Genomic DNA, 9,545 nt, shown 5'->3' with positions numbered 1-9,545 from the left:
TCTCCGGTTGATTACAAAACGAGCAGAGATCAGTGATTGATAAACCGGATCTATGAAGATAAAAATTTAGGCGGGGAACTCTGCAGCGGAAAGTTGACAGCGTCACCTCACATTGGCGTGAAAGGCACTTGCTCGTGTTCCACCGAAATTTTAAATGTTGAAAATCGTCTGAAGAAAGTATGGACGAGTCATGGCAACTCAGCAATAAAAGGCGTTTAAATCTAGCTCCTGTTATAAAAGAGAAATCAGGAAGAATATTTATGACCGGACCATTTAGTGATGTCGAAGCGAGCGAGTCAGCTGATTCATTTAAAAAGATTCCACTATGTCCGGGGACCCAGACAAAGCGGACTTCGGATAAATTTTCTGGGGCAAGAGTCGAAAATATACTCAGTAGGTGTGACTGATTATTGGAAGTTAAATGTGTACAGACCGAAAGCACATCTGTAACAACTATTACCTTAGAATTCTGTGGACCCAATTTTCGGATGGCAAGAATAACTGCCAGAAATTCTGCAAGAAATATTGGAGTGTAATCAGCGAGACGGAGAGCAAAAGACCAGTTGAGTTGATTCGAAAAGATGCCAACACCAGCCTTCTCTAAATTTTGTGATGCGTCCGTAGAAATAACCAAATGAGACGGAAATTGACTAAGATGGTCTTGAAGGAGACCTTCAAGTATGCGCGCAGGAAGAAGTTTTGCGTGTTTTGGAAAAATATCATCAAAAGTTAGTTTTATCTTGAATGAATTAGATTTTGGAGAAATCAGGCGCGGTAGGCTAACTTGAAGTTTAGATAACAGCGATTGAACAAAAATAACTTGTGGCTGTCGGTAACGCCGCCATCCTGTTCTGAAAAATGATTCTGGTGAATTGATGAAAACGGGTTGCAAATTGGAAAGGGGTGTATCATAAAGCTTCAGGAAAGTCAGGACAGTAAGTTGCTTAAATCTGGAATCAAGCGGAATAATTCCAGACTCCAGATAAAGAACATTATTAGCCACAAAACTTGGCAGCCCGAGGCAGAGACGCAGCGCTTGCCTTTCCAGTAGAATTAAAGGTCTTAGTTTGTATGCTGCACATCCTGAAAAAAGAACACAACCAAATTCTAGGATGGGGCGGACGTAAAGCTTATAAATCATCAGCAACGTAGATCTACGCATCCCTGTGTTTTTATTGCTGAACCGGCGCAACAATGCCATTGCACGTTCTCCTTTATTAGCATTTGCTTCTATTTGCTGCTGCCAGTTTAGCTTACCATCATAAGTTATCCCTAAGTACTTCAAAGTTGGAACTTGCGGAATCGGCTGATTACGATAATGAAGAGAAATAGAGACATGATTTGACAATGGAAACACCAGTAGAGCGCATTTCTTTACGTTAAGCGAAAAAGACAGGCCGTCCAGCCAGGACTCGAGTTCAGACAAATAAGATTGCAAAATTTGGTATAACGTATTAATATCCCTTGCTGATGAGAAAAATGCAATGTCATCAGCATAGAGATAGAGTTGTACATCCTGATGGATTGGCACAGAAGATAACAAAATATTGAACAAAAGTGGCGAAAGAACTGATCCCTGTGGTACGCCTCTCGTCTGATTATACGTATCCGATGTCACCCCATCCTTGAAACAAAAAAATTCTCTATCGAAAAGAAACTCTTGTATCCAGGCTACTAAATAGTCTGGAACAGAACAGCTAACTAATCGAGAAATTAAAATTGCATGTTCGACACTGTCATATGCTTTTGCAATATCTAAAGTTACCAATGCCGATATATCTCCTGATTGTCCTGCGAGTCGAATGCGGCTTTCTAAATCAACGTGAGCTGACCAAATGGAACAATGAGGCCTAAATCCTATTTGTCTCGAGCACAGAATACCACGAGAAGAAGTAAATTCAAGGAGCCGGACATGAATTACTTTTTCTACAATTTTGACTAGATTCGATGTAAGTGCAATTGGCCGAATGTTGTCCAAGATATATCCGAGGTTTTCTTTTTTAAGCAAAAGCACAATTTTTGCAATTTTCCAAGAGGTCGGAATCCATGTATATTGTAGTGAACAGTTAACTATATTTAAGAGCTCATCTGGGAAAGAGTCAAACAATAATTTAATCATAGTAATGGTGATACGGTCCGGTCCAGGAGCCGATTGATGTGCAGATAAGATGACATCGGATAATTCTGTCATGGTAACTTCTACAAATTCAGATGTAGAAATTTTGAACCTCCTCGGTCTGGGACACAGCGAAGAAAAGCGTGCTTCAAGCCCTTTCGCGATATTATTTAGTGAATCCGCCGCTTCTTTGGGGGATAGAACAGCAGAAAATGACCATACGGACTGTTGAACATCTTTTTTGTTGCGTAAGAACCTAAAAAGTGCCGATCTTCTTTCTCGTTTTGACAAAGACGTATGTATTGCATTTTTTTGTTCATCTTTAGCTTTCGCCACAGTTCGTTTAAATAGAGCTGCATAGAATTTATAGTCCATCCAATTTTTCGGTGAATGATTATGTTGGAGACTTTTCCACGCTGCTTTTCTTCGCCTATAATCCCGTGTGCAAGCATCGTTCCACCATGGTGACTTCGACGGCGAGCTGCAAGACATAACCGTAAACTCAGCAGGCTGAATAGAAGAGTTTAAAAGCGATACGACAGAGTCAGCCCTCCGTTGTTCATCATAAGTACTCAACGCTGATAAGCCTGCATTTATAGTTGATTTATAAGTTGTATAATTAATGAGTCGTCTTTGTCGTATAATAGGAGCCTGACGTGAAAGCATAATTTCAAAAGTGATGGGTAAGTGATCGCTACTTGTTCCATTGTCAAAGGTGTCCCAAGATGAAATAGACATGTTAGCAGAGGAGAAAGTCAGATCTAATGCAGAAGAGAATCGCCCACGTAGAAAGGTAATTTGTCCTGAATTGTGACATTGAAAATTGTTGTCATGCACCCAATTCCACAACCTCTTTCCACAACCATCCGTTTTAATTCCCCAAGAAGTATGATGCGAATTAAAATCTCCTGCCAGGAGCGTTGCATTTGAACAGTTTCGGAACAGTGAGTCCAGGTGATCAGTGTTCTTGACTCCGTTCGGGAAGTACGTATTAACCACTGTAAACACAGAGCAACCTGGCAGCAAAAAATCAAATCCTAAAATTTCGCAGTCTGAACACACATGTTCAAAAGTTACAGTTACCTTATGATACATTTTTGATGAAACTAGTATTAGCAGCCCACCGCCCCTACCTGGACGATCTAAACGAAATGTTCGAAAATTATTCATAGTAAATCTTTGATGTGACGACAGCCATGATTCCTGAAGTAAAATAACATCTGGTATTATTTTGTGTACTAAATAAAGAAGGTCAACGTAACCTGTGGATATAGAGCGGCAATTCCATTGGAGAACCTTTACTGATGCTATTATGCGAACCATATGATTGCGTTCGAGCGTCATCGTCTTCATCCACAGCTGGCGCGTTCGCATGCTCGTGCTTTGCGAGTTGAAGAAGAGGTTTTGCGCGCTATGCTCGGGAGAGAGATAAAGAAATGAGAGCGAGCGAGAGAGAGACGCATTCACGGAGCGGGTCTGCTGGAACGCGCTGTCGGCATTGCAACGTGGTGGACCGTGGTGTCGGCATTGCAACGAGGTGTCGGTGTTGCAAGCTGCGCTATGCAATGCGCAGTGACGGCCGTAAGTCCGAGACGCGCGAAAAGAAATTATCACCATCATGAGTAATAAGATGAAAAGTTCGCGCGCACTTCCGGAAATTGCTGGGCAACGATCGCTCAGCTTCGCTGTTTCAAGCGTTGCGCGGCCGAGTACAAGGTTAACCATTTCTTTTCTTTCGTTCACAGTAACTCCTACAATTTCTTAACGAAAAGCTACCGGTTCCAAGTCTGTTTTCATAAGGCCATAACTCTTCTCGGTGCAAACTTTGATAACCGTGTATCTAGACCTTTCCGTCTAAAAACAGCTGCAACTACGTGAATTGTGAGACTTCGAGCAGGGTTCCTTCTCACGACAGAAAAATATAACAAAAGTGAATCAAATATAATTGATTGTTGCCGAGAATCTGATTAGCTGTTCGTAAGGGAAGAAATGAATATACGACAGGATAACAATGCTCTGCACACAAAAATTCGTCACTTACAATGTTTGAAACAGCAGCGTACTATATGTGGGGCACTAGACAGATTGAGTCTGGTTTCGAGAGCCTACAGTATTGTGTGTGCCTGACAGCCTATCAAAAAAAAAAAAAAAAAAGATACCAAGAAAACCATGAATTCGTGTTCATCGCATAAACGGTTTTTACAGCGAGGCTGTCTATGGCTTGGATCCGGGATTTTATGGCGTCCGCGTGGAAAAACTCTCCCCTAAAAAGTGAGAGTGAACGAGCCAACAACAAAAGCAAAGGCATATCGCCGCTCGCGTTGGAGCTTGGTTTAACGGCCACCTGCGTCTAAAACGTTGTGCATCTGTGAATGTATGACGTAGTTCGTGACGCAGTGTGTGCCTGATAAGGTGACCAAGAGGAAAGGGTTGGCGCCTTTCGGCAGGGGGGTGAATCTTCCTATACCTCCCATTGGTCCTTTTGTAGCAGACGCTCAGTCGACGCTAGCGCCAAGGTGCACTTCAGTTAGGCCCTAGCGGATGGATGACGGTACTACGGTGGCGAAAAAAAAGAAAAAAAAGAAAGAAAAGCCGCGCGATTTTTTTACCCTCCTCCTTTCGCTATAGCACTTTTTTCTTCCTTTTTTTATGATAATGTTGTTCCGCTCTTTTTTTCCTTTCCCTCTTGACTTTCCTATTCCTCCTCGCAAGCCTCGCCTCACCCTCCCCTCATGCCATGCGCAATGCTCTTTTTTTTTATTTCTTTAGCTGGCCGCGGCGCGCTTTTTTTTTTTTTTTTTTTTTTTTTTTTGCGGGCGTTATCTGACGCACCGCCGGACCGAAGCGCGCGCTCCGCGCTCCTCTCCTGTCCGGCCGTACCATTCGTGCATTCGTGCTGCGGGCTTGTGCGCAGTGGATTCTTTTTGCGTTTTCATGCACGCAGTCCCGTTCATTATTAGTATCAAGCAAGCATGTGCCCAAATTATATTTAAAAATAATTGCACTTACAACACAACAGTTCTTTGGACTCACTTTATTGTGTTCGTTTGCGAAAACCAGAATTGGAGCAGACAGTGCAACACACTATAGAATGCAACAAAACGCGGATGGTGTTCCATGTACGCACATGTAAAAAAAAATTAATTGTAATTGATCTAATGGCCAATGCGCAGAATAGCTTCTCACGGCCTGCTTCTCGCTCGGTCCATAAAATCCACCTCCGTGAAGTGCACCGAGCATATTCTGCGGTTGTTGACCTTGCGTCTGGGCAAACCCATTAGGTCCATCCTTCCAGCGTAGGTTAAAAACGCTTCCATCCTGAAGAACAGTGAAGGTAATAAATTATAACATCGCAGTTGAAACATACAAAACAGAACTCGTTTCGCCTCGCGGCAGAGTGCTAGTTGCGATATGTCAACCTTAATTCTCAGAAATGCATTTTTAAACGATTGCGAACAATTAGATAGAAATAAGTGCGAAGCGCACACCTACACACGTGTTCCTTGCGATACGCACAGGTGGTACTATATTTATCAGGAGCTTTATGTTCGCTGCTTGTTGGCATAACGATTTACTGCATCGTTGTGGTGTTTTCAAATCAGCCAACTGCTGCCTCACCACCGGACAGCCATGTACGGCTGCGCACAATTACTATCACAAATAAAAACTTGGAAGTAAACAGCACGGTGCTCACCTGTTGTCTTTAGGGATGCGGTACAATTTCATGTCGCATGGCTCACTTCGTCTTGATGTGTTCGTACACCACTGAACCACACACAAACAGCGACAGCTGCGAGACATGGCGGAAAAAAAGCCGACAAACGTGCAACGGTATAGTTAGCACAGGGACCACACTGATAGCACGGAAGGCGAAAAACTGACCGTATAATTCCAGAAAAAAAATTTCTGCCGTTTTGGCCGTTATCAGCACGGCCGACGACGAGCGCGAGCCGCGCCGCCGATAGTTGAAAGCGAGAGAGAAACGACAAAGTTGAGAGAGGGTTGACAAGAAAAAAAAAGGAAAAGCGATTTTGGTTCCGCATCCATCTCATGGATGGCGCTGCAATTCGCGTGGACAAAAAAAAAAAAAAAGCCAGCGGAGTTTCTGGGGCCTGCTTTCGGCGCAACCACGCGAATGCGCTCGTGCCACTGCTCACGCGTTCGTCGTTGTCTTCTTCCACAGCTGGCTCCGTTGCTGCTCATCATTCCATTGTACAATTTTACTTCTCTTCTGTCGTCGTAATGGGGAGGCCGCGTTTACGGGTGTATGAGCCATTGCTTAAGGGGTTATGTCCGTCTTACGTGACGGACAGATTTAATAACCGAGGTCATAGGCGAATGTGTGCGCGTACTTATCCTCCCGATGACCACCGATCAACACAGCACATATGTTCGTACTTTTGTTCAAAATTATGTGTCACCTCTGTGTCGTGAGCTAAACAGCTTCGCTGGCCATCCACCTTCACAGAGTGGAATGACTCATACCCGCCGTGGTTGCTCAGACAGCTAAGGCGTTGCCCTGCTGAGCACGAGGTTGCGGGATCGAATCCAGGCCGCAGCGGCCGCATTTCGATGGAGGCGAAATGCGAAAACGCCCGTGTGCTTGTGTTGTAGTGCACGTTAACGAACCCCAGGTGGTCAAAATTTATCCGAAGCCCTCCGCTATACGGCGTGCCTCATAATTCGAACTGGTTTTGGCATGTAAAAACCCAGGAAGAGAAATAGGATGGCTCATGAATTTTGTTTCTTTTTGTTGGGAAAGCCGAGATTTCATGATCAGTCGTTTTTAAAACGAAGCTCCTCAAAGTCTGAAGATAATTTGTAACCGTATTGACATTCGTGACAAGGTGCCCTCAGCAGTCTTCGATATTCCGCCTAAATGTTACGCTGCTGTAATAACAGACAAGGAATCGGCCATGAATACGCCACGGGCATGAATTATTTTCCGGGCAACATTTTTGTGGCTGAAGCAGTAGGCAAAGTTTTGTAATGCAGTGGTGATGGCAAGGTTATCACTGAGTTACAAGTAAAATGACAGGAAATATGCAGAGTGTGAGTGCAAATTAAGCGCGATGTCAACGTGTTTTTTAGCCCCTGGTCCTGCGGCACTCCAATTCAGGAAAATGCAACCCTGACTGGAATAGATACAAAAAAAAAAATTGCGTAGGTGAAGTGTTCATAATTCTTGTACATAACACCGATTACGATGCCCATCAATATAACCGATGCTTTGACGATGCATGAAGAGCTTTCAGGCGCTCTCTTCGGGACGTCTTTCCTACACTGATCCGTTATTAGTAAAGCTTCGTTGAAATAATTTCCAAATTATGGCCACAAACGTTCGATTATCCAGTTGACTGTGATTATGATGTAATCTGTAGCGTCTATCACTACAAACGCTACAGTACTGTTGCAGCCAAGTCTAGCACTCAGGGTGTGGAACACAAGAACCTGGTAACAAGACATTAGATAGAAAGCAATTCAAATGCTGTGACCAACAGTCGAAGCCTATTATAATCACCCGATACAAGCTAACAAAGGTGGAGTGGAGAGATTTCACCAAACCATTGCACTGCACTATGTATACACTGCTATATGAGCAAGAAGCAGTATATTCTTTGCTACTTACATATCTTCTTGATGTGTGTGAATGCGTTCTAGTAATACAGGGTAGGAAGTGATGAAGCTGACCCGCTCGCATTTCAAATGCCCATAGCAGCCATATACCCTGTAAGCTTACACCTATAAGTTATTGCATGTAAAAAGCCAAGATTATTTGCTAAAAACCCAAAATTGAATTCGCCGATGGGACCACTTTGTGATTCTGTAGGACAAATAAACAAAGTGCTCGCACTGGCATGAGAAAACTACCGTTCGTTGTGGGAACTGTGATATCAGAATTAGGAAGAAATACTGTAATTTCTATTACTCCTAATAAGGAGTGCATTTGCCTAGGGTCCTACATGTAGGACGGCTCAATACCGGCTGTTACAAAGATATTTTCTAGCAATAAACTGCCGATACTACATTCTGCAGGCTCTGAAAGGATTTTTAAGAAAGACAACTTTAAAAAATATTTAAATTGTCACAGTTTAGGCATATATGGATTAAACCTACCCATACCTATGTCATAAGAGAGCCTAGTCGGTCGGTGTACTCTTATAGGTTTAAGTTGTTTCGTCGAGGAAGAGCCTTACCTAGCGCCCGATTCAAGGGGAAAGAAAGAGGACGACATGTCTTCACTAACCAGTCCAAGCAGCTAATCAGTTACTTTCGAAGCCCGTGTACCGTGCATTGGGTGCACGTTCAAGAACCCCCGGTGGTCACAATTAACCCGGAGTCCCCCACTACGGCGTGCTTCATAATCAGATCGGGGTTTCGGCACGTAAAACCACACAATTAAGTGTTCTGTTTTTTTTTTTTACTTTTAAAGCGAAGCTTTCTTTCAGAAACTTCACGTACTTTCCTGACCGTGGTTGCTGCTACTGTCTTGCGAATAGGTCACACTTAAAATAAATGATTTACGTGCCCGATAATGGAAACCGCATCTCCACCGCCTAGCACATGCAGCCCGGTGCTTCATTAGTCCAAAACAACACATTTTTTTCCTAGCTATTACATGGAAGCAAGAACGTCGCACTTGCACTAAACACGTCATATATCAATGATCAGGCAAACTTAAACACAAATCAACGATGTGAAACCAGTCAAGATAGTCACTAGTAGGAGACTAGTATATTCAAGTGCAAGGGGTATACGAGCGATCTGGGCCACGATCACACGGATATACCGGGTGTTTCTACGATGAATTTAAGTTATATTAAAGAAAATGGCTGTGAAATACAAGGACGGTTCCTTCGGAGACATGCTGTCAGTGGTGCCCGCGACGGAGCGACGGGTGATATGTGGTAACTAGTCGCTAATTAAAAGATCGTTCATTAACTTTTATACCGTTAGTTTCAGCGGGCTCATGGTAATTGAGAAATCGAAGCGAGCTCTCCGTGCAAGCCATGTCAACTTCTGGATCTGGAAAAACGTGATTACCCGCGGAACTGTACGTGGCACGACGGATTTCGACTATCAGAGCGTGCGAAACCGAAAATGGGAGGCTGCAAACACCCCTCCAAGCGCTAGGCCTAGCGGTAGACCATCCGCCTCGTATGCGGGAGGTACTCATTTCAAATCCCGGTGCCGCCGGAAACCCACCGGTTTTTCCTAATGGGTAGACATGTCCCCTGGTCTGGTGCTCGGCTTCTTCTAGGGTTCACATCTCAAAAGGGGGCCCAACAGAGATTTACGAGTTGTCTCTGGTCCAACCACAGACGACCTTGTTGAAGAGCATCCGCCGCGGCTGTGGGAGCCAAGAGCTGCCGCCGGGTACCTACCGGTAAAATAGGTACAAGCGCGCTCCCGGCCTGGTTCTCGGCCA

The sequence above is a fragment of the Dermacentor silvarum genome, chromosome 2 (assembly GCF_013339745.2).
Source record: "Dermacentor silvarum isolate Dsil-2018 chromosome 2, BIME_Dsil_1.4, whole genome shotgun sequence".
Taxonomy (NCBI): Eukaryota; Metazoa; Arthropoda; class Arachnida; order Ixodida; family Ixodidae; genus Dermacentor; species Dermacentor silvarum.
The sequence above is the reverse complement of the archived record's forward strand: the minus strand, read 5'-3'. Positions refer to the sequence as shown.